This window comes from Glycine soja, chromosome 15 (assembly GCF_004193775.1).
Source record: "Glycine soja cultivar W05 chromosome 15, ASM419377v2, whole genome shotgun sequence".
Classification (NCBI taxonomy): Eukaryota; Viridiplantae; Streptophyta; class Magnoliopsida; order Fabales; family Fabaceae; genus Glycine; species Glycine soja.
In genome coordinates, this window is record NC_041016.1 from 40,433,555 (window position 1) to 40,458,292 (window position 24,738).

The following is a 24,738-nucleotide window of genomic DNA, read 5'->3' on the forward strand; positions in this document are numbered from 1 at the left end:
ATTTTTTTTAATATTACCTTAAGAAGATTTTCGTTTGATTACTGGCTTACACTGAGTCATGTATTGAACACGCTTTAATTTTGCTCTAAAAGTATTTTGTTTAACTTGTTTTGTTGTTTGTCCTTCTTTTTGAGAGAGCTAGAGAGAAATGAAAAGCATTGACATGGAGTATCATTATTCTTTTTATGTTCTAATTTGCGGTACTTGTACCCTTATCCATTAAAATAAATCGGATATTACCCGTATTCATTCTCTATCAAAGTGAACATTTCACGTCAAAATTGAAACATGTCCAAAAAGGTACCCACGGGTTTGAATTTACTTATCATGTCTACTTTTTACTAATCTTAAGGCTTAAATTATAACAATATTGTGTCACTTGCTAGTCTCCTCTCCCTATTTATAATCCTTCACCTAGGAACTTCGTTGCCAAATGTTTGATTGAAACTACTATTCCTGGAGTGTTTAGGGAAAGTCGACCTAATACAACATTATATTAGCCATACAATCAACCACTAAGAACCTAATTGGTATTGTCTTTTTTTCTTGTTTATTCCTACTGCGTGGAACATCTTCAAGTATTTCATGGGTTGTATCGGGTCCCTTGTAAAATTTATTAAGTCACTTTTGTAGGTTTTAAATTGTTGCTTATAAATTCTCATCTAGCTTAACACCTTATAATATAGAATATTTGTCGAACTTCTTTGGTCTACAAACACTTTTCTTATATCTACGTACATTTGTAATGATGACTCAAATAAACATTAGTTTATCAATTTTAGGAATGGCATTCTTATAATCTTCATAAGGAAAATAGATGATCATACGCCTTGCTCGTACTCTTGAGTTTTGAAGGTTCAAATTAGCTTGAATTTCCAACATAAAAGGATTTTTTTTTGTAGGAATCCCGACCCTATGCAAATCCACCTGAAACCATTTGAATTTGGATCAACTGAGTATGATAAATGTTCTTGACTGTTAATTGCCTATGCATTATGCTGATAGGAATCGAAATTGTCGAATTCCAATAGACTAAACTAATTATTTTGTTTAAAGTGAGGTTGGTGGTCATGCGGACTTTAATGACAGAGCTGACCAAACTAGTAAATGAATAACTCCCTAAATTCAAACTAGGGCAAGCGAGGATGAGGATGATGATACTTATAAAGGAATTTTGATGCTTATGTCAGCAAAGAAATCCCACAAAATGTATGATATTAATAAATATGCATACTAGTAATACTAATGCAAACACTATTTATAAATGTGAAGATGGATTAAATTTCTATTCAATGCCCATTGCCTACAAAAAAGGGTTATATGTTGTTAAATTATTGTGAAATTACTTTAATTTTTAGTGTATTTATCCATGTTTACATATCCAATGGATCTAGGACGCGAGTTAGGCACTAGGCCTATTTCGTAACAACAACAAATACTTGTTTGTGATACTTGTTTAAATTTAATATATATATATATATATATATATATATATATATATATATATATATTAATATAATTTGAATTTATCCTTTTTAAAAAAATGTTTTACAAACTATTTTTTGAGAAAAAACTTAATTAATTAATTAAAAATCATGTCATGTTTTTCTATTTATTTAAATATTTGAATAAATATTAAATTAGTACGTGTTAATTTCTTTTAATTTTTATAAATAATTTTTTTAAATCAAATTAAATGAGAAAATTATATCACAATACGTAAGAAAAAATATAGTTATTTATATATTTATACAAATATTACGTTAATAAAATTAATATTTAATTTAAGTCTATTTTACTTAAATATATTATATATTCATCCACATCATGTCTAAATTAATATTTAGATTTCGATAGGTAAATCATAAATACAAAAATCGAAAAGAATTTGGACATGGTGTGGATGAAAATAGCTTTAAAAGTTCAAATAAAAGCTATTTCTTTCTTCTTTTTTTTTTAAAAAAAGGAAAATGTGATTCTGAACTATGAAGTACAGAGCGTTTGTTTCTGGTTTTTGGATACTGCCACTCTTTCACGGTGAAATTCAAGCTCGTTTTCCTTTCAACTCAAAATCCCTAATCATCAACACGAAGGGTTTGTGGACCAAAACGCTGCGTTTCCATTTCACTCACAATCTCAAGCTAACCCAGCTCTATCTTATGGCGTATCAGGTGAGTGAATTTTGCTTTCTTGTTCATTCTCGACATATAATGCAAATAAGTTTGGATTTTGGAAGTGAATTTATTTATTTATCATTATGGCAATTAACAAATATCGTTTTTCTTAACCTTTGCTCTTTTGGAAGAGCCAAGAATCAAATAATTATGAATGGGTTGTAATGGGAATGCTCTTTGAGAATTGTAAAAGTGTAAACGTGATTTTGGGTCAGTAACTGTAGTGAAAGTTACTGTATTTATTGGAGATAATGTGATAGTTCTCAACGTGTAGTTTTATTGAAAATGAAGAAAAAGAAAAGGTTATTGAATTGAATGGTTTCTATATATATTTTGAAACAACAATATGAGCAGGTGATCTGAAAAGCTGACTCTAATAATAGATGGAAGTATTTGCTTTGCAAATTGTGGCTTAAATGGTTGCTGGAGATGAAGAAAAAAGGTTATTGGATTGAAGAGTTTCTGTGTATTTTTTGGGCAGGTGTGTTCTGAAAACAGACTCTAAGTATAGGTGTAATAATTTACTTTGCAAATTGTAGGTTTTTATGTGATTAACATTTTGTTTCAACTTTCAACAAGGCAAAGCTGGTCTAGATTATTCCCGTGTCTAATTTCAATGCTGTAGCAGATAGTTCCTCGTGGTTTAATGAAATTATTGTCATGAGCAAATTTTCTGAGGAATTCTTGCAGTTTTTAATTTAGGATTCAATAATCCTGCAGTAACATTCTTTGTGGCTTTATGTTGTGAATTTCTTAAAATTTAATTAGTCTTGTTCACTTGTTAGACTTTAAGATTATTGTATTCCTTAATATCCAACTTTCCAACACGATGTCTGTTCTTTATATAGGACAAATTCACTCTTTTAGAAACCTCTAACATCAATGTGTGAGCTATGAGTACAATTATTTTTTCAAATTAAAATGAAATTTAATTTTAACTTTATACTAACTTCAATTTGTTTTTTCCATGAGAAATGCTTCACTTTTCTATCAAGGGTTTTCTGAACATATAAATATCAATTTTCTCTAATATTTAATATTTATAAAAAAAAATGAGATTTGTGGATCTTAGACCAAAACTCACAAATGTCTTTAATTATTTTACCCAAGCTGCCAACAATAACACTTTCTAGGTTAGAATAAACTAGCATTTTCATGCAGTAGGATCTATTAATATCTCTAATTGGTTGACAGTATTGGTGATTTTATAATTTTTAAACTTATGGAAATTCCTTTGACCTTCTGGGTTCTAGAATTTGAAAATTACTTCCCAAGTGCATAATCATATATTTTCTATGTCTGCTACACACATGATGTTCTTGTTCAATGCATTGTGTAGGTAGAGATAATGCAGGAAATTTCCATCATTGCTTCAAAAGGATTAGCAGAAGTCATGTTTTCGAGTCCTTTCAAGGAGAACCATTGAGGTGCTCTATCATTAGCTAGACTATCATGGATGTTGAGGCAGTAGACGAAGGAGAAAACAGTGATAGACCTGTTTCTGAAAATGTTGAAACTGGAAAAGGCCAGGAACAAAATATGACTGTAAACTTGGCTGAAAGAGAAGTGAATAATCAGAATGGTGATGCATATAGGAAACCACAAGTGGGCATGCTGTTTGAATCTGAAGATGCTGCAAAATCTTTTTATAATGCATATGCAAGACATGTAGGATTTAGCACCCATGTTGGTCAATTCAATCGTGCTAAGCCTGATGGTCCAATTATAACTTGGGATTTTGCGTGTTCCAGGGAGGTATTTAAAAGGAAGAACATAGTTAGTTGTAATGCAGTGCTTAGGGTGGAGAGAAAGATGCAAACTGTGGATAGTTACAAAATTTGTTGAGGACCATTGAGGATTTTGAATCAACATGGAAGTCTCTTCTGGATAAATATGATCTCCAGAAAAATGATTGGCTTCAAGCAGTGTATAATGCTCGCAAACAATGGGCCCCTGTTTACTTTCGTAATACTTTGCTGCAATTACTTCGAACCATGGGGTTAGCTCCTTTTCTGATGGATATGTAAATCAACAGACAATCATACCCTTATTCTTTAGGCAGTATGAAAGATCTCTTGAACATTCATTGGAAAAAGAAATAGAAGCAGATTATGAGACTATTTGTAACACACCTGTACTGAAGACTCCATCACTAATGGAACAACAAGCAGCAAATATGTACACTAAGAAGATTTTTGCAAAATTTCAGGAGGAACTGGTGGAAACTTTTGCTTATACTGCAAATAATGTTGAGGATGATGGTGTGATCAGTAAATACAGGGTTGCAAAATATGTACATGATCACAAGGCATACATGCTCACATTAAATATCTCTGAAATGAAGGTGAATTGCAGCTGCCAGATGTTTGAATACTCAGGCGTTCTTTGTTGACATATATTGACTGTCTTCACTGTTACAAATGTTCTTACCCTTCCATCGCACTACATTTTGAAACGATGGACAAGGAATGCAAAATCTGATCTTGGAACTGATGAAAAAATAACAGATCCAATTGACATTGAAAATCTCACTGTACGTTTTAATAGTTTATGTCGAGAAGCCATTAAGCTTGCTGAAGAAGGAGCAGTTTCTGTAGAGACTTATAATGCAACAATGAATGCTTTAAGAGAGGGGGCTAAAAGGGTAGGTATTATGAAAAAAAATGTTGCAAAAGTCACACCTCCAAACACTCAGGGTAATGGAAGCTGCCTGAAAGACCATAGCAAGAATAGCCCTTCATCAATTTCTGATGTCATCCCATCATTATGGCCTTGGCAAGATTCAGTGTCTCATCACTTCAATCTTAATGACCTGGGGCTTCCTGTTACTGATTTGAATACCCCTAGTATGGCTCCTGTTTCTATTCACCGGGATGGTGGCCCTCCAGATAACACTATTGATTTGAATCACCCTTGTAATTATTAGTTTATTTGGTTCAGATATACTGGTCATTGCTTTAATTGACTATCATTTATCGATGCAGGTTGTCCTTACTTGTTTCAAGTCTATGACTTGGATCATCTCAAATAAGAATTCAAGCTCATCCAGTAAAATTGCAGTCATCAACATGAAGGTATGTATATAGGTGCTTTGTATGCCTGCAAGCTATAAGCTATGTTCTCTTCTGTGTTACAGTCTTCACATCTTTTATTTATTGAGAAATAGATATCTCAATATATTTATGTATGTTACTCTGATTGAATTTAATGTGGCTAACAATGTGCTCTGTAGTTGGAAGAGATCAGTCTATGTCCAGATATCCGTTTAACATTCATGTTCTCTGCTGAAAATATTAACAATCTAGGTTATTTCAGTTACCATATTGTTTTCCATGTTCACATAACATGTACAAGGTGCTGCAATATTCTTTCCTACTTGTTAATTATGTTTTTCTCCCTCTTGTAGCTTCAAGATTATGGTAAGGGCCCTTTAGGAGAGACAGAAGTGCAATTCAGGGTGACAAGGGTCACTTTGGAGCCTATGTTGAGGTCTATGACTTACATCAGTCAACAGCTAAATGCACCAGTCAATAGAGTTGCTATCATCAATCTGAGGGTATGTAAACTTGGATCATGATCCTCTACTCTTCCTAGATCCTAAACATTTCACAATCAACTATAAGTTTTGTGGTCAAAATAATTATCTCCTTCAAATGCTCTCATTTCATTTAAATGAAACCTCAAAATAGGAGGTTTACAACCTATTTTAAGTTTGAGTAGTTCCACTGATAGTTTTCTTTTCTTTCCTTTTCCTGAATGATCTACACTAATTGTTTGCTGGAGAAGACAAGAGGTCCTCATTATTTATTGCTAAACTGTTTAACTCTTCCATTATAATTTATTTACCACTATTAGGTGTCACCATCTATTGAGTATCTGTATAGTATGTTCTGAACTTGTTACTGTAGAAAGATGTTCTGTCAATGACCAACTACCCTAAACCCTATTTCATTGACATGTGCCCTCGTGAAAAGTTTTTTAAACGTTGCCAAAGTTAAGACTCACCCATATACTTTGTGCCAAAAAAATAGCTTAATTAGAAGAATGGAGGCAGCAAGAATTTAACTATTGTTTGGTTATAGATGTGTGTTATGACTTAAGCACAAGAGGAGAACCCTACCCAAAAAGACTAGTCTATTAAGTTTTTTTTTTTTGGAAGGCAAATAATATATATGTATTAATATAGTCAAAAAACAGTACAAGGGGTACTGGAAGATGATACAAAGCACCTCTGGTGCTGCCCTCCAAAAACCCAATCAAACCCAACTAAAAGGCTAACCCTGTCGAATTAACCAAAGGAATCTGAGATATGAGAAGACCATTGGTTAAAACTAGTATTAAAACCTTTTTGTCTAGCTTTTAACCAAGACCAAGCTAGGAACAAAGCATCTTCCATGACTTTAGATGGTTCGAAAGGTTTTTCATGGAAAATGAGGAGATTCCTATGCTGCCATATGGTACTGGTCAGAGCAACCCACCAATCACACCAAGAGCTGTGGTTTATGTGAGCTCCAAAGCCATCACAGAATTGCAGAAAATGATCTACTGGAGAAGCTGGGAGAGGTCCCTGAACCTGAACCCATGTCATTGACTCCCACCAGAGGCCTACTATCCTCTTACAATTAAAAAATAAGTGGCCCACCTCCTCCTGATCTAGACCACAGAGGGGACAGACAGTGTCCTGGATGATCACGTTCCTTCTTAAGAGATTAGCTCTAGTAGGGAGCCTATCTTGAAGAAGCCTCCAAGTGAAAACTGCAGCTTTTGGGGGAATCTTCAATTTCCATAGTAATGTTGAGGATCTCAGATCAAAGGCTGGAGAAGAGGGGGTTATCATGAATTTGTATGCTGACCTAGTGGAATAGACCCCACTAGGATCAGCTTTCCAGGTCATGATGTCCTTAACATTTCTCTGAAAATGGAAAGAGCTGATTTCTTCCATAAAATCGACAGCTAGATCACTTTCATGGTCAAACAGGTTCCTTCTCCATTTCAAGTCCCACCTCCATGTATCTTGAGAGAAATATCCCATCATTGAAATAAGGTCAGATTGCTGTCTATTAATTAGAAACAGCTGAGTGTATTTCTGTTGTAGAGTAGGACCTTCTCCTAACCACTTATCTTTCCAAAAGCTGACTTTATCCCCGTTCCCAACCTTCCAGCTCAAGCAATGATGAAAAACATTTTGATCAGCCTGGTGATACAGCTTTCTGAGGCCCCTCCACCAGCTTGAATGTCCTCCTTGAACACGGCCTGACTGAAATTCAGACCAGCCTCCATACTTTGATTTGATTAACCTGACCCAAGGTTGTTGCAGATCAGAAGCTAGGCCCCATATCCACTTCCCCAACAAAGCTATGTTAAATTTAGAGATGTCTTTAATTCCTAGACCCCCTTCAGACTTGGGCAGGCAAACATTCTACCATTTTACTCAAGGGATTTTCCTATGATCTTTGTCCCCCCCCCATAGGAAATTCCTTTGCAAAGCTACCAGATTATTTACTACCCTTTGTGGGATCTTGAAGAAGGATAATAAATATATTGGGGCAGCATTAAGGACAGAATTGATTAAAGTTACCTTTCCTCCCATAGAAATGTTTTTCTGGGCCCACTTAGATAGTTTAGACTCACATTTTTTTATTAAAGGCTCCCACACAACACTGCTGGAAGGTTTAGCCCCAATTGGAATACCCAAGTAGGTGAAAGGGGTTTCCAATTGTCACAATTCAAGATTTGTGCTGCTTCCAAGGTCCAAGTAACAGCACCCCCTATAACCCCAAACTGACTCTTAGCATAGTTAATCTTCAAGCCCGAAACCAGTTCATAACCTCTTAGCATGGCCTTCAAAACCAAGACATTTTCCCAAGAAGCCTCACCCACAAAAACAGTATCATCTGCATACTGCAGAATATTTGTGGGCTCATAATTCATACCAACCCTGTAGCTGCTATATAGATTCTTCCTAACTGCTTCCCTCATTAGGCCTGAGATGCCTTCCCCAACTATGTTAAAGAGTAGAGGGGCTAGGGGATCCCCTTGCCTCAAGCCTCTAGATGGGGTAAACTCCTTTGTAGGGCTGCCATTAATAAGGATAGAGATGGTTGCTGAGTGAAGACAAGCTGAGATCCACTTTCTCCATTTATGACAAAAGCCCAATCTATACAGCATATAGTCCAGGAAAGACCATGAGACTGTGTCATAAGCCTTCTCAAAGTCCACCTTGAAAATCATTGCTGGTTTCTTCCTCCTACAAGCTTCCTCAACCACCTCATTAAGAATCAAAGTGCCATGAAGAATATGTCTGTCTTTAATGAAAGCTGTTTGTCTTTCATCAATTAAGGCAGGTATAACCTGTCTCAACCTGCTTGCTAGAAGCTTAGCTATCACTTTGTACATGCAGCCTATCAAGGATATTGGTCTATAATCATTTAGGGACTGAGGATGGTTAACTTTGGGGATAAGAGCCAAGAAAGAGGCATTGCTGCCTCTAGGGAAACAACCGTTGACATGGAACTCATCCACAAATCTTCTGAACTCTGGTTTTAGCACACTCCAGAATTCCTTAATAAAATTGAAATTAAAACCGTCCGGCCCAGGGCACTTATCTCCACCACAACTCCACACTGCTTCCTTAAGCTCCTGGTCTGAGAAAGGTAAAATTAAACCCTCCCTCTGCCTTTGATCAAGAGAAGGGAATTGAACTCCATCAAGGGTAGGCCTAGAGGGATTCTGCTCAGAAAATCTGTTGAGAAAGAAGTTCACAGCGCCTATCTTCACCTCCTCTGGTTGCTGGACCCACAGCCCATCTATGCGAATACCTTGGAGAGCATTATAAATTCTCCTGAAATTGATTACCTTATGAAAGAAAGCCGAGTTGCTATCACCTTCTTGTAACCACTTTGATCTGGATTTCTGCCTCAATAAAGATTCATAGGCAGTGGAAGCATTCCATAGCTGTTGTTGCAGGGATCTCCTAACCTTGATTTCATCTTCAGACAGAATTCTGGTTGAAGCTAAGTCTTCCACATCATTTAACTTCTGTTGAATTTTCTGAATCTCCTTAACATTTATGTTCCCATACTCCTGACTCCACTGCTTTATTGTCATTTTCAAGTTTCTCAGCTTGTTCTTAAGCACGATACCACCCCAACCACCTTGCTGATCACTATTCCATGCCTCTCTCACCATGCTGTGATACCCTTTTTGATGAATCCACCAGTCAACTACCCAAAAAGGCTTAGGATCCCAATCTACCTTTTTAGTTTGCATAATGATGGGACAGTGGTCAGAGAAATCCCTTGGGAGGTTATATTGGCAGCTATCTGGCCAGGAAAGCAAACACTGATCCGAGACCAGAAAACGATCAAGCCTTCTCTTCACACTTCTATTAGGTCGAATCCAGGTGAAGCTGCTGCCAGCACATTTGATTTCCTGCAATTCCATGTCTGATATCCATTGATTAAATTCAGAAATACCCAAAGTGTCAGCAGATCTTTGGGATAGGCTGAGTCTTTCATCTTGGCTTCTAATACTGTTAAAATCCCCCATGAAACACCAAAGGTCAGGGGGATTAGAATCCCTCAGCAGTTTCAAATCATCCCACAATACTCTCTTCCCAGCTAGGTCACAGGGGGCATAAACATTAACGACAAACATTTTCTGGTTACTTTTAACACACCTTCCTTCTAGCATTAGGAAATTAACTCCTTTCACCTTCCTATCCACCAGGAATACTGCATTATTCCACAAGCAAAGCAGGCCCCCGACAGCCTGAATTGAGGGAACATAATCCCATGATGTAGAGGAATCCCCCCATAGGGATTGACAAATACCTTTATTAAAACTTTCTTTTTTGGTTTCTTGAATGCACACTATGTCCACCTTATGTTTTAAAATATTCCTTCTAATGGCAGTCCATTTAACTCCCCTCCCCAAGCCTCTTGAATTATAAGAGAGAATGATCATAATTGATGGTATTTAGAACCCATCTCTACTGCCACCTTATTGTCATTAGTGTCCATGTCCCTCATAAGCTCCTTAATCTTCGAATCATCCTCTCCATGTGTCAGACCCAATTCCTTCACAAGGTCAAACTGCCTTTCCATTATCGCGCCATACGAAGTTGAGGTGGAGTCTGTTAATAAGGCCGGTATTGGGTTAACCACAGGATTAAAGCAAAAGGCCTTTCCCCTACTAGCCAGCACCTCCTTCCTCCTAACGTACACCTTAGTAACTGATTCTGTTGGGCCCAGTATCCTTGGGCCCAATACACCCTCAGTCTCCTTTGGTTCTATTTGGCCACCGCGGGTGCTAAGGTTGGGAGTCTCCTTTATAGGCATAGCATTGTCTTGGGGTGGTATAGATACAGTCAGGATGTCCCCTTCCATTTCCTTTTCTGTGCAAGAATTTTCAAACCCTATTAAGTGGGAAAGTTCCATGGATTATGCACCACATTAAGGTTTTTATTCTACTCAACATGGGACTCAACACTGTGATAAGAATCAACTAGTTAATGTGCATTGCTAGATTAGGAAAACAAATCACAAACTCTTACCTGACCTAATAGTTTAAAATCTTAGGGGAGTTGATTCTTGACACAATATCAAAGCCATTGGTTTGGCTTTGGCTGGAACAAATATTCAAGAAACGGTTGTATGAGCAGGTGTCCTAGGCCAACGATGATCAGTGAGATGAGATGGTGGAAGACATGGCTTGGTTTGGTTAATAGTTGTAACAAGTTGGAAGATACATGAAAAATGGCCAAGTCCATTGGAACAAATCTTTGTGGCATTTGGGCTGTCCCAATCCCAACAAGTGGTATAAGAGATTTTATGGATAATTGGTGAAGAGTTCAATCTTTGTCTCTCCCATTCTTAAGTTGAATTTTTGCATGAGGTAGAGTTGGTCTTTGTATTGGACACACTACATGTCCAATGGTTTTTTGAGGGGATGTGTTAGATGCCAAATCAATCACAAACCTTCGTTTGTTAGGCTTTTTGGAGAGTTGGTCCTTGACATGTACAATATCTATCAGATTCATAAGCACATTGAGTGGACTCTTGATGTCTATATGATATGGAGAAGGTCAGTTGCATAGTCTCTAGAAAGTAGAAATGAATGCTCCTAAACAAAAAGTGTTAATCATTGTGTCTAATGCTTTGGAAAATTTGTTAAGTTAATCATACTTGACGTAGAAGTCACCAAAACACAGAAATGGAAATAGAACAGTAAATGAGAGAGGGCAAGTATTATTTGATGATAAAACAGTGGATGATAATCCTACTGCCACAGAGCAAGGCTCCTATAGAGAGGCTACATCCCTCTGTCCATAACTGAATTCTAAATTTCCAGATACCCCTCTCTCTCTAACACCTTCCCTAAATACCCTCAGACTCAGATTCCCTCTCACACTTTTGGCAATTCTGTTACTCCCCTTGCCACCTTATCTTTCCTTTTCTCACCCTTGTTTCTCCTAGCATACACCCTCCATATCTTGGGCTGTAGAAGCAAGGCTTCATGGTGAATGTGATTCAAAGGTGTTTTGATGATAACAATGATGACAACAAAAGATGATGACAAAGGTGATGAACAAAAAGCTCAAAGATCAAAGAACAACTCAAGAGAATCAAGAATAAGTCAAGAATTCAAGAATCAAGAAGAAAGCCTAGAATCAAGAATCAAGATCAAGATTCAAGACTCAAGATTCAAAAATGAAGAAAAGACTCAATCAAGATAAGTATCAAAAAGTTTTTTTCAAAACTTTGAATAGCACATGATTTTTTGACAAAACCTTTACCAAAGAGTTTTTACTCTCTGGTAATCGATTACCATATTGTTGTAATCGATTACCAGTAGCAAAATGAGTTTGAAAAAGTTTTCAAACTGAATTTACAACGTTCCAAATATTTTCAAAAGGCTGTAATTGATTACAATGTTTTGGTAATCGATTACCAGTACCCTTGAACGTTGAAATTCAAATTTAAATGTGAAGAATCACATCCTTTCACTCAAAAGCTTTGTGTAATCGATTACACTTATTTGGTAATCGATTACCAGTGACTGTTTCTGAAAAATCAAAAGATGTAACTCTTCAAAAAGATTTTGACTTTTTCAAATGGGTTTTAAGTTTTTCTAAAAGTTATAACTCTTCTGAATGGTCTTCTTGACCAGACGTGGAGAGTCTATAAAAGCAAGACTTTGTTTTACATTTCAATAATCTTGAACACTTATTTCATACAATCCTTTACAAGCCTTGAATCACTTTGAACTTCTTCTTCTTCTTTGTACCAAAAGCTTTCTGAAGTTTTCTGGTTTTCCAAACCTTGAAAACTTGTGTTATTCATCCTTTTCATTCTCTTCTCCCTTTGCCAAAAAGAATTCGCCAAGGACTAACCGCTTGAATTCTTTTTGTGTCTCTCTTCTCCCTTTTCCAAAAGAACGAAGGACCAACCGCCTGAATTCTTTTGTGTCTTCCTTCTCCCTTGTCAAAGAATTCAAAACGACACAGTCTGAGAATTCTTTTGATTCTTCCCATTCCCTAATACAAAAGTGTTTAAAGGACTAACCGCCTGAGAATTCTTTTGTATCCCCATTCACAAAGTATCAAAGGTTTAACAGCCTGAGATCTTTGTCTTAACACATTAGAGGGTACATCTTTTGTGGTACAAGTAGAGGGTACATCCTTTGTGGTACAAGTAGAGGGTACATCTACTTGGGTTTGACTGACAACAAGAGAGGGTACATCTCTTGTGGATCAGTTCTAGTGAAGGGTACATCCACTAGGTTCAAAGAGAACAAGGGAGGGTACATCCCTTGTGGATCTTTGCTTGTAAAAGGATTTTTACAAGGTTGAAAGAAATCTCAAGGACCGCAGGTCGCTTGGGGACTGGATGTAGGCACGGGTTGTTGCCGAACCAGTATAAAAATTCTTGTGTGTTTGTTTCCTTCTTCTCTACTCTTTTACTTTCCGCTGTGCATTTTAATTTTCGCTTTTACTTTCGGTTAAGATTCTCTTCTACTCCTCATTCTCTTAACAATTTAGTAAAAGCCTTAAAAGAGTAATTTTTTAATTGGTAAAGGTTTAGGAATAATTAATTCAACCCCCCCTTCTTAATTATTTTGAGGCCACTCGATCCAACATGGGCCTCTCACCAACATCCAGGCTAGGCCCACACTCTATCGCTATCAATACCCCTCCTTCAAAAGTTCAAAAGGAGACTTGTCCTCAAGTCGCAACTGAGGAAATTGACTTTTGATGTTGAACTCTTCTTCCCAGGTTGCTTCCTTAAGTCCCTGGCCCTTCCATTGAACTAACTTGATTCACTGATTCCCCACCTTTTCGGAATGACCGTCGTCAACCTAGCGCTGCCTTAGGTTCTGGTGTCATGGTATTGTCACTAGCCAATTCGGAAGGAAGAGTCTCCTCAACACTATGCTCGCCCACCACTTTCTTCAACAATGACACATGGAAAACAGGACAGATCCTAGCAGCCTCAGGCAATCGCAATTTGTAAGCTACAGCGGCCACCCTGCTCAACACCTGAAAGGGTTCATAATAACGGGGTGCTAACTTGGGATTAATTAGAGCACCCATTATCACTGCCCATGGGGTTTGAGCTTGAGAAAAACCCACTCACCTACTTCAAATTGCTTTTCAGACCTCTTGCGATCGGCTTGTGTCTTCATGCCACTTTGAGCTCACTGAAGTTGGTATTTCAATTGACGGAGAGCTTCATCTATATCATTCAGCTTTCTCGTCACTGCTTCCACGCACACCTCGGACAGGAAACGACTAAGCACTGGTGGCTTGCGCCATAGACTACCTCAAATGGAGTTGTTCCCGTTGAAGCATGGAAATTGGTGTTATACCAATATTCCTCCCAAGACAACCGCTGCACCCTTTGTTTAGGCTGATCTGCCATGAAGCACCGCGAGAATGTCTCCAAACAGTGATTGACCACCTCTGTTTGGCCATCCGTTTGGGGATGATATGCTGTACTCATTTTGAGATGAGTCCATTGCAACTTGAACAGCTCCAGCCAAAAAGGAGTTGACAAAAATTGGGTCTCGGTCACTTAAGTATGGAGGCTGGCACACCATGTAAACACACCACTTCCTTGGTGAAGATTTCAGCCAACACACGAGCCGAATAGGAGTGCTTCTAGGGAATGAAATGACTGTACTTGGAAAGTCGATCCACCACTACCAAGATAGCCTCATAACCTTTGGATTTCGGGAGGCCCGTGATGAAATCCATTGAGATCTCTTCCCATATCTACTCAGGGATATTCGAGGGCTATAACAAACCCCCAGGAGCTGCTGCCAAGTACTTTCTTCGTAGACCAATATCACAGCCCATCACAAATTGCTGCACCATCCTTTTCATCCCGATCCAAAACAAATTCACTACCAACCTTCCATATGTTCTATAGTACCCCGAGTGTCCTCCTTGAGGTGTCTCATGGAATTCCTTTAACATTTTGGGAATCCATGATGACGTAGAGGACAGCACCAAACGTCCTTCATAAAACAAAGTCCCCTTCTTGTAAGTAAACGCTGGCTTGGACTCTCTACCTTGTCTCAATGCATCGATAATAGCCAGCAACTTCTCATCACTATGCACCTCCTCAATGGCTTCTTGGATGCCCTCCCACGCTGGCTGGTGGACCAATGGCTGCAATTAAGAATCCCCAAACATCCTCAACAAGGCATCAGCACCCCTGTTTTCCAATCCAGGTTTGTATCCAATGTCAAACCTGCACCCCAATAGTTTGGCCACCCAATTCTGTTGATCCATCGTGGTGACCCTCTGCAATAATAACTGCCCCAAGCTTTCTTTATCAGTCCGAACTGTAAACTTGCGTCCTAGCAGGTATGGCCGCCAGTGCTCAATAGCCAAAGCCACTGCCATCAACTACTTCTCATAAGCAGACTTTGCCAGATTCCTTCCCCCAAAGCCTTACTGAAATAAGCCATCAGTTGGCCATTTTGAATCAGAATCGCACCTAATCCTTGCCCCGAGCCATCACTCTCGATGACGAATTCTTGTGTGAAATCGGTAGAGCCAATACAAGAGCAGTTGTCAACTGTTGCTTGAGCCAATCAAACGCCTCTTGTGCCCTTGGAGTCCACTTAAACCATTCCTCCTTAGTCAGTTCTGATAGAGATCTAGCCCTCTTGCCATAATCTCTAATAAACTCCCGGTAGTACCCTGTAAGACCCAGGAAGCCCTTACCCCTTTTACACTCTTCAGCGGTGGTCATTCACACACACTCTTCACCTTATTGGGGTCTACGACCACCTCTCTTTGTGAAATGATGTGTCCTAGGTATTCTACTTCCTGCTGGCCAAAAGTACACATCTTTCGATTAGCCTGAAACTGGTGGTGCTGCAACAATTGGATCACTTCCTTCAAATGAATTAGATGCTCTATCCAGCTTGTGCTATATACCAAGATATCATCAAAAAATACAAGCACTATCTTTTGCATCACGGATCTAAAGATTTCATTCATCAAAATTGAAATGTCGAAGGGGCATTCATTAATCCAAAAGGCATTACCATGCACTTGTGATGACCTCTGTGAGTCCTAAATGCTGTGAGTCCTAAATGATGCCTTGTGGATATCCTCCTCTCGCACCCACACTTGATGATGTCTTGATTTGAGATTAAGCTTGGAGAAAAATTGGGCTCCATGTAGTTTGTCCAATAGTTCTTCAATCACAGGAATTGGAAATTTGTTCGGTATCATTACTTTGTTGAGGGCCCTGTAATCAACACACATCCTCCAAGTCTCGTCCTTCTTCTTTACCAGATTTCAGGACTTGAGAATGCGCTCTGGCTAGGTTGAATTGCCCCGAACTAAAGCAACTCACGCACTTGTTTCTCAATTTCATTTTTGTGATGGTGTGGATATTGATAGGGCCTTACATTCGCTGTCCCCTAACCTTCCAACAAGGTGATGGCATGCTCCTTGCTCCTCCTTAGGGGTAGTCCGTGAGGTTCTTTGAATACCTCCTCAAATCCTTGCAGCAAATTCTGTAACTCTTGCTCCCTTTTTCCCACAGTGGTACTGTCCCCAGCAACTATGCCACTGTTTTCCCTTATGACAATCTAAGTGGACCACAGCAACCCTTCCACCACACTCTTGCCTTTTCCTAATAATGTTTGAAGTGCCACTTGCCCTCCTTGTCGCACTTATTCTCCTTGTATTCTGACCCATTGCTCTCCCTATTTCAACTTCATCGCCTGCTCACCCCAATCCACTTGCATTTCCCCCAAAGGGACCAACCAAGCAACCCCCAAAATCAAGTCAATACCCTCCAAATCAAATAACACCGTGTCCACTATAAACTGCAGCGAATCCGTCTCCAAGGTGACTCCTTTGCACATTCCTTGAGCATGAGCTTTATATCCATCTCCCGATTTGGTTTGCATGACTTTGCTTGCTACCACAGGCCACCCCATGGCTTTGACCAACTTCCGGGAGACAAAGTTGTGCGTAGCTCCACTGTCCACCAACATGAGGGCAGGAACCCCATTGATCCTTGCTCTCACCTTCATCGTTTGGGGCTTTACCCATTCCTCAAGGACATCATGCCCAAGAATAAGATACTGCACTCGCCCTCATCTTCTTCATTGTCAATCTCTTCTTCTGCTATAATAGCATTCGCCTCACTGTCCACTTCATCCCCTTCCTCAACCAACATCACTCTCAGTTGTCGGTCCAAACACTATTGATAGGGATGGAATAGACCCCACACTTGTAGCAAAGCCCCTTCCTCCTGTGTTCCGATAGCTCTTGGTAGGATAGATGTCAGATGCCCCTGTCCTTGGGAGTAAGTAAAGCGTTGTGGTTAATAGTTGGGCTCGAACTTGAATCCACTATCGACGCCCCCTTCTCTATTCGAACGAGGTGGGCCAAAATCTGATCCAAGACCTCAACCCATGAAACCCGTTAGAGTGTGATGGACCACTCCGGTTCCCTTGGCCCAATCCATTACCACCTCTCACATTGGATGATTGAAATCCAGTCCATCCCCCTTTCCTTTCCTATAACTCCAATTCCACCGCCCTGTCGAGGTTCATCATCCTTGAACGCGGTGATGGTCCCAAGGTGCACATACTATGGGCGCGGCCTTTGATGCCTTCCTTCAGACCATGGACAAATATCCAAAGTACTGATCATCAAGCAATTGAGGAACCTGAGCAGTGAGGCATTCAAATTCTGTAATGTACTCATTGACACTTTCGTCTTGGTGGATGGAAGTTAACCGCTGAAAAATTCTCCCTCTCCAATCCCTCCATATTGCTCCAAGAGCTCCACCTTAAGCTATTCCCAAGTCAACATGCTGTGTTCGTCAAGAAGCGACTTGAAGAAATGGATCGTAGATCTATCCATACACAATTGAGCCAGGCTCACCTTCACGTGAGGACAACTCTCCTGGACTTGGAAACATACCTCAGCACGAACAATCCATCCTGTGGGGTCTTCAATGCTGAACATTGGTAATTCGACGTTCTTCACCAATTGACGAAATTCCTCCAACACTCCTTTAGGGAACTGCGATGAGGTTTTCATAGCAGAACCATCTTCCATACTGGTTTTGGACAGCAACGCAATCAACCTCTCATGATTCTCCTTAGCCTTGAGCTGCATACTTTGCATAGTGGTTTTGAGTCCCACAACCTCCTTCTCCAGTGCTGGAACCTTAGCCTCCATCTTCTTGGGTGGCATCTGCTGGTATCGTCACCTTCTACTCACGTCTCCTCTCCGTCGGATCCGGCAGATCAGACCAAATTGTTAGCGACCAAAACACGGAAATGGAAATAGAACAGTAAATGAGAGAGGGTAAGTATTATTTGATGATAAAAGAGAAATACAGTGGATGATAATCCTACTGCCACAGAGCAAGACTCCTACAGAGAGGCTACAGCCCTCTTTCCATAACTAAATTCTAAATTTCCAGATATCCCTCTCTCTCTCTGATACCTTCCCTAAATACCCTCAGATCCCCTCTCACGCTTTTGGCAATTCTGTTACTCCCCTTGCCACCTCATCTTTCCTTTTCTCACCCTTGTTTCTCCTAGCATACACCCTCCATATCTTAGGCCTCTCCAACATCCAGGGTCACACCCCCATTCCTATCTGTTATTATATGGAAGAGAACTAGATTCTCTAGCATAGTTAATGTTCCATTCTAATAACTATATCTACATGGTTATTATCATTTGTATTGGACATCTATCTGATTTGGGGACATCCAGCAGTTAATTCTGGAGCATATGATATCTTGAAATGCAAAATAAAATGTTTTATTACCATGTTAAGGGTTTGAATCTTGGGATCGTTACTTATGGGAGAACTTTTCCTAAACCACCCCTTGAATTACACAATTTCTTCTACTAAAAACTAGATTTTGATTATAGAATTCACAAGTGTTAGGGATTTTAAATGGTCCAGTAGTATTATATTGGACTTGATATTGACCCTATTAGTTCAATTCCATATTTCTTTGTACAGGCATTATTAATTATGGATTTTTTGCAGTCTAAAAGATTTTCATTTTTTGTTCTATAAGTCCAAGGTACTTTGGCTTATTTTTACAATTCTACTCCTTCCAGCTCCAGGATACAAAGACAACTACTGGGCAAACAGAGTTGAAATTCCAAGTTTCTAGAGATACGTTGGGTTCCATGCTGAGATCTGTGACCTATATCCAGGAGCAGCTATAAGAGTTGTAAGCATTATATTTCCAGCTCTTCACTTTTATCTTTTCTTGGAAATAGTGGATAAAAGTTATAATTTCTAAGCTCTTCATCATCTTTTTTCCCCAGCTATTCCACTTAAATAATAATAATAATAATAATAATAATTGCTAGAATAATACAAAGCCACTTAATGATATTTTGAGATGTAAGAAAATGTTAGATGAGTGTTTCATTTTGGTACTATATATAAGAATAGGGGAGATATTGAAAGTTGTGTAAATTACAAGAGGATAAAACTTATGAGTCACACTATGAAAATATGTAAAAGGCTTTTGAGCGTAAATAAAGAAAAAAAAACTGAGATTGCAAAGAATTAATTTGGAGGATTTATGCAAAGGTCTACAATAGAAGTTATGTATCTTCTACGAGGGTTGATGGTAAGGTACCAAAGCAAAGAAGGAAACTTATATATAGTTTTTATTGACTTGAAAAAACATGATTGAGTACCAAGAGAAGTGTTATAAAATGCTTTGGAAAAGAAAGGTGTTCCCATGACTTATATGCAAGTTGTACAAGACATATGAGATAATTATTAGTGTGAGAACTCCTAGAAGCAAGACTAAGAACTTCCTTATAACAATATGTTTAAATCAGGGCTCAAGCTTATCCTTAAACAAGTATTAGCAACATCACCCAATACTTGTTTAATTTTTTTCTCACCATGACATTGGTGGGAGTATCCACCGGGTTTGTTGATGGCTAATCTCCACCGAAAAATTTGGTTGGTCATCTATAGTGGAATTTTCCCTTCCAACCACGTTTGTTCCATCCACAAAGCTAACACTCAAGACCTTGCTTACTCTGACCAACGACATGTTAGTAATACTTGTTTAATCTAGTATTATGTGTACTTACCAAGGACGTTGAAGGTTATCCTTGAAAGCATGCTTTTTGCAAACAATATAATTCTTGAGTAAGAGATTAATTCTAAATTTAAGAATTGGAGTTAAAAATTAGAACCAGAGGATCTTTATCAAGTAGAAGACACAGTATATGCTTTGCAGTTTAAGCAAGAAACAAAAGGAAAATGCCTTGGAGGTAAAAATTGGAGAAGTCATACCACAAGTTTCTAAGCTTGACTATTTGATTCCAAAATGATGGGAAAATTAATGATGTTACACACAAAATATAAGTTGGGTGGTTAAATTGTAGAAACACGAGTGGTTATTTGTGACCGTAAGGAATCTACCAAGGTCAAAGGAAAGTTTTATAGTACTGCTATACGACCAACAATACTCTAGTAATGAGTGGTGGGCTTTAAAAAGACCACAAGAAAAAAGTGAGAGTAGCATAAAAGAGAATGTTCAGATTAATGTGTTGTCATTCAAGAAAGGGCAAGATACAAAATGATTGTATATGAGAAGATATTGATATGACACTTATCCTGAAGATGACAACAAAAAATCAATTAAGGCAGTTTGAACATATGCAAAGAAGGCCACTGAAGGCACTGGTGAGGAGAGTAGATTACATGATTTTTAGCCATTTGAAAAAAAATAGAGGAAGACTAAAAAGGTTATTGGAGAAAATTAATAAGAGACTTTTTAATGAATAATATCCCTGAAAATTTGGTTATTGACCTAGCCTAATAATGTGTGATTCCTGTAGTCAATCTCACTTAGTTGGATAATACTTTTGTTGTTCTTGTGTCAATATTAAACTGCTAGTTACATGAATTTTAATTGATAATTATCAGCTACTTTTTTCTAACCTTTTTTTTTTGTCACAGTTCCTATAAATTATGGATGGCTAGCAGTGACCCTAGTGCAGTATAGTCTAACATCCATATCCTGAAGTACTTATTATTCTGTGAAGGTTTGCCATTTTTTATGTACCTAGTGACCCTTTATTTAATATTTCATGGTGTAAGTAGCCCAGGAATCTCTAGTATTTGATCCATAAAAAAATTTTATAGTAGAGTTGGATAGGTTTTTTTTCGCATTCTTTCTCACCTTTACCTCAGATTATACACCATTTCCATTATGGAAATTTATTTTGTACATAGAGACTTCTGAAGATCAAGAATATCTCTTAGGAGCATTGCGGATGTCTAATTTGTTTTTCGGCCTCTGGGGAATAGTCACATTTTTATTTTTCAAAGTTCAAACCTACTTTTTTTATCGTACAATGCATAAAGTGAGGACTCCTATACTTTGAAATTTTACCCAGCTAATATAGGTTAACTTACCAGTTATAAAATTTAATATCTATATAATTACAATCAAAGTGTTCTCAATTAAAACTAAATATTTACAAAAATTACATCCAAGTCCTTTGTTTCAAACCTTCGTTGTATGATCTTTGTCGTAAGAGAGCTGAGAGCATACAATTGTAAATTGTAACAATTGATGCAGTAATAGCTGAATGGCTGAACCCAATATATTATGTACGACGTCTAGCGTGGTTTGGTAAATTAAGTGTTTCATGGACCTTCTTTATTTTTCATTGCATTCATCTCATGACCACCATATATTGTAAGCACGTTCACATTATTTTTGCCTCAACCCCTTCTCTCTCCCACTTTTGTCATCTCCTTCCTTCATCACCATTACCTCGACGTTTGACTTGTCGGAAACGCACTACTGTCGGGCTTGCAGCTACCCCAGCCATCGGGTCCACTTGAAAAGGCAATGTCGTGGACTCTGATGGGTACACTTCTTTGACGAGATCTGAAATCAAAATCTACCATAACAATCTTTCTTTCTCATTGTTCCAACATCACGATGGTTGGATCGAGAAGCAACCGTCAAAATTGGTAGAAAGGAACTTATTTAACAAATATAAACACAAAGGGAGTATGGGAACTACTTGTGCATAGCTTCGTGGAAGGTGATGGCTGTTGGACTCGCCGACAATGGTAACCACATTACATGAAATCAAAAATTGATGCTTCTTTGATAGTGGGAGAAGGAAGTTCCTATCCTTCGCTGTTCGCGCGGCCCATTGCCTTCAACAATGTCGCCTTGAACATTTTTGTCAATGGAGACCTCATCGGTCGTCACTGGGCGAGAGTCGGAACACAACACATTTGAGAGTACTTGTGGAGGAAAGAGGGGAAGAAAGTAGTTGGAGGAGGAATAATCACATATAGTAAGTGTAGGATATAATCTTGAAACCTAAATGAGTGTAACAACCAGTAAAACTTGTCCCTGGTGAACCACTTGCATTAGTGGACCACCCTAGACATGGTAGGTATTTTTCTCTATTTTAGTTTTGGTTTCTTGGAATACTTTTTGAATCACGTAATTTTTGCGCAATGCATGCCAGGAAACCAAAACTAAAATAGAGAAAAATAATACTATGTCTAACTCGACATTCAATACAACAAAACTCACCTAATTTCCCATATAGGATTTTTTTTTACAATTTTCAATATTGGAATTAGGAATAGGAATTGATGGTTAGATACTAAATGAATAAATTATTGTATGGTCCAAGATCATGATTGTAACACCTTAAAATATGGATTTACAAATATACTTCAAATACCTTTTATTTATCTTTATAAATAAGTGAGTTCAAAGTCTTTTCATAAATATTGTAATAGAAAATGAAAAGACAGAGTAAATTTTCACCGAAATAAAACTTTTCATGAAGGCTCCTCAACCCTTTTCATTTTAATGAAAGCTATTAACTTGAAAAGAAAATGATCTATTTTCAAAATCATATGCAACATATGTATATATTTACAAATTCTTGTTTCATTTAAAGCCACAAGTTGATTTGCATAATAAATAGTTAAACTTCAAGTATAACGCCTTACATCTTTGAAATAACATCATGTATATATATATATATATATAAAGATATGAAATGAGCCTCCATGGCCGCCAAATATAAGTAAACAAGTATCAAAGGTAAATAGTAAGTAAATAAGATGATTAAACACATATAAAAGTTCCTGAAACCTAGGCCGATTCAAATTAATACATCAAAGCGGAAAACCTAAGTCTCAGAGTAGTCATCTATTAAAGCCCTACGCATAACCGTGTCATCAAGAAGGTACATGTCAGACAAAAGTGAACCCACCAACAAGAATCCGATGAAGAACTCTCAAAGGGATCATTCTACACTTAAAGATGCTAACTCACAAGCAAAGATCTGTCCTGATGCTCATCATCCGAACCTGAAAATGTTGGTGTAAGGGTTGAGTACTCGATCCTATTTGAAACCACAAACCTAGACGTTAAGTCCCACACATGACCTAACAATCACCACGTATGGTTTACTAGCATACATCACTCACAACATCCTATTTTGCATTTTACTCTCACATTATTACTATTTTGGGCCCAACATTGCCACTAAGCCTCCCAGGCTTTCATTGTCTTACGCAACATATGGATGATGATTGGGAGGACACATCACATGTTGATACAAGACATGACACTCACCAATCATGGATACAACTTTGTTCTAGTCAAGAATGTCAAGTGAGGCACGTGAGTCCCCCGATCTAACCAAAAAATGCCTTTTTGGTTATCATATCTCAACATTTCCCCTAGGTTCCTTTGAACCATTCGGACCGTCCCCGAATGTATCTACGGTGTGTCATCTACCCATACTTAACGAATCTTCACTCATTCTTCATGATGAGAAGTATAGATGATGGTTGTGTTGGTACTTGTGAATAGACATTAGAGAATGTATTCCCACTGAGTATAGGGTCATGCCCCAACTCCCAACACAATAATAACTCTAACATAATCACACTACCTCGTTCTTCGATTCTTTCCTCGTAATATGTGTCAATCCTCATGAAGTCCCCGACTACAAGTATCCTCCGTTGTGCACACATACACAAACATAACAAAAGAGGAGGGGAAATAATTTTCTTCCCTCTCTAGGGTCATCATCAAAATGGCCTTTTAAGTGGACAAGACCACCTGCACATTCATAATTACCCATCCAAAATATTGATTCATCACAAGACATTCAAATAAAACTTATCGAGGATCGAACACCCCCGAACCTAATCCCAAAGCACAATAGTTTATGATCATGCAACATGCCTTGCCAAGTGGTCACACTCACTTGGTCTTACAACATTTAATCATAACAAGTCAAATCAAGCAACATAATTGTAAAGGCAAATATCACATGAAGGGGAGGGGTTGAATTGTGATTTAACGTAATATATCAAATCTTTTTGAAAATAATAGGGTTCTTCGTATGTATAGAGAACTTTGTAAGAAAGAAAGACAACCTTTATCACAAAAACACTTCAGACAATGAGAAAATGAATTTTCAAAAATGCAATTTATCTTATAACTGTTGAAACACAATTCAAACCCAACGTCAACTAACAAACAAAAAGGAAGCAAGGATAAACAAACATAGGGATTTATACTGGTTCGTTTCTACAACTTAGATTGTGTGCAATTCTTGGTAAACCACCAAGTTTCACTAACTTTTCACGAGTTACTAGTATTATGTTACGACCACTTTTGTCCATTACAAATCAAGTTCTTCCCTAAGTTTGATCAACACCCAGTATTCTTTGTTCTACCTAACCACTGTTGGCTCTAAACAAATCAGAAAAGATTTGTGATGAGTGATGGCTCAGAGACTAACATAAAATTGTCTTACAGGCACATAAAACAATCTAAACACTGTCTTTTTCTCTTAGGATGTTCAAGATGTTTTGAGAGCTTTTCTATTCTTACAAGAATAATCAGAAATATTGGTTAAAGAATAAGAGAAAGAAATATTTTCACAAAATCAACTCCTTAAGTCTTCAAAAGTTTTCTGGTTTATATAGATCACGTCTTCAAGAATCCGTTGTCTCATAATG

General features: G+C 38.0%; 1 long non-coding RNA gene across 6 annotated transcripts; it reads left to right on the plus strand.

The window, feature by feature from the left end:
- Window positions 1-1,947: 1,947 nt before the first annotated feature.
- LOC114388477 lies at window positions 1,948-21,012 on the plus strand. 6 transcript variants are annotated; one of them, XR_003661495.1, is made up of 7 exons: window positions 1,948-2,171; window positions 2,558-2,655; window positions 3,514-5,248; window positions 5,407-5,479; window positions 5,581-5,730; window positions 18,798-18,913; window positions 20,674-21,012. It is a non-coding gene; the product is annotated as an uncharacterized LOC114388477 (long non-coding RNA). The 6 variants fall into 6 exon arrangements; XR_003661497.1 differs by lacking the exon at window positions 5,407-5,479 and having other exon boundaries at window positions 1,949-2,171; window positions 3,514-5,089; window positions 5,159-5,248; XR_003661498.1 differs by lacking the exon at window positions 5,407-5,479 and having other exon boundaries at window positions 1,949-2,171; window positions 3,514-5,020; window positions 5,159-5,248.
- Window positions 21,013-24,738: the final 3,726 nt, after the last annotated feature.